Consider the following 1,231-nt stretch of genomic DNA (forward strand, 5'->3'; position numbering starts at 1 on the left):
AAATGGATATTGAATTTCTGTTACCCACGTAATGTGTTTTTGATGAGTCATCAACCACTCAAAGGAGATTCAAGATTAGATGTGTTTTAACATCATATCCGCAGCAGACTTTCCTTTGAGATCACACATGAAGTTTTGTGCTTGGAAAACGCAACAGTATTTTTGGGTAGGATCTAATGTAGAAATACATTGACTTTATCAAATGAGGAAATGTATACATCACTAAGTGAATATATATTATTTCTTTGTAAACTGCACACTTTCAGAGCCCTATGTTTTCATTTCTGATTAGCATATGTAGAATGTTGCCTAAGAAACAATTTTTATGTGTTTTAACATGAGATCCGCAACAGACTTTCATTTGAGATTACGCAAGAAGTTTTGTACTTGGAAAACAAAACAGTATTTTTGTATAGGAGCTAATGTGGAAATACGTTGACTTTCTCAAATGAGGGAAATTGTACATCACTAAGCGAATGTATATTCTTTACTATGTTTTTATTTCTGTTTAGCATGCACTGTAAAAACAAAAACAACTTTTTGGACATTTGTTTCATTCAAAACACGCTTACACCCTGCGTCTTGGGTGTTTGTGCCATTGCAAATCACTTCTTGCCAAGCGAATGGGTGCTGTGGTTGGACAATATGCTTGAGGGTGTTACGGGCAAGGATATTGTTGTGTACGCGAACCGACGCACTGCCACACCGCCTCCAAGCTAACGGACGCAAGGCCGCTCCATTTCCAATGCCTCCTTGCACCTGCGAGCAGGCCGTTTTGGAGAGACCAGCAGGGGTACCCCGGCCTGCGCCGACGACGACGCGCGGACGTAACCCGAGCCGTGCGTTGACTCGGAACTGGACCGTCCTGGGAGCATGTGCGCGACCAGGGCACGAGAAGCAATGCCTTCTTTATAATGCATGATATTTTGCGTGTTTCTTAAGCTTTAGAGCTCCTTCTTGCTCTGCGTATAGATTAGCCGAGCCCTCAGTCATCGCAACGCTTCCCGAAATGTTTAGATACAAATAAGATTTAGTTACCAGTAAAATAGTGTTGGCGCTGCTGCGCTTGCCGGTATTGAAGCTTGCTCGCACTTTTTTTCCTTAAAGGTTCGTGCTACAGCTCCGTGTTCAGCGAAAATTACGCCCAAGGTAGCAACCACCGAAGAGCCAGCGCTGATAAATTTGCCAGCGATGCCAAACTCGACATGTTAAAATGACTGCAGTGGACAAA

The sequence above is a fragment of the Amblyomma maculatum genome, chromosome 2, assembly GCF_055883805.1.
Source record: "Amblyomma maculatum isolate TAMU_Amacu chromosome 2, ASM5588380v1, whole genome shotgun sequence".
Classification (NCBI taxonomy): domain Eukaryota; kingdom Metazoa; phylum Arthropoda; class Arachnida; order Ixodida; family Ixodidae; genus Amblyomma; species Amblyomma maculatum.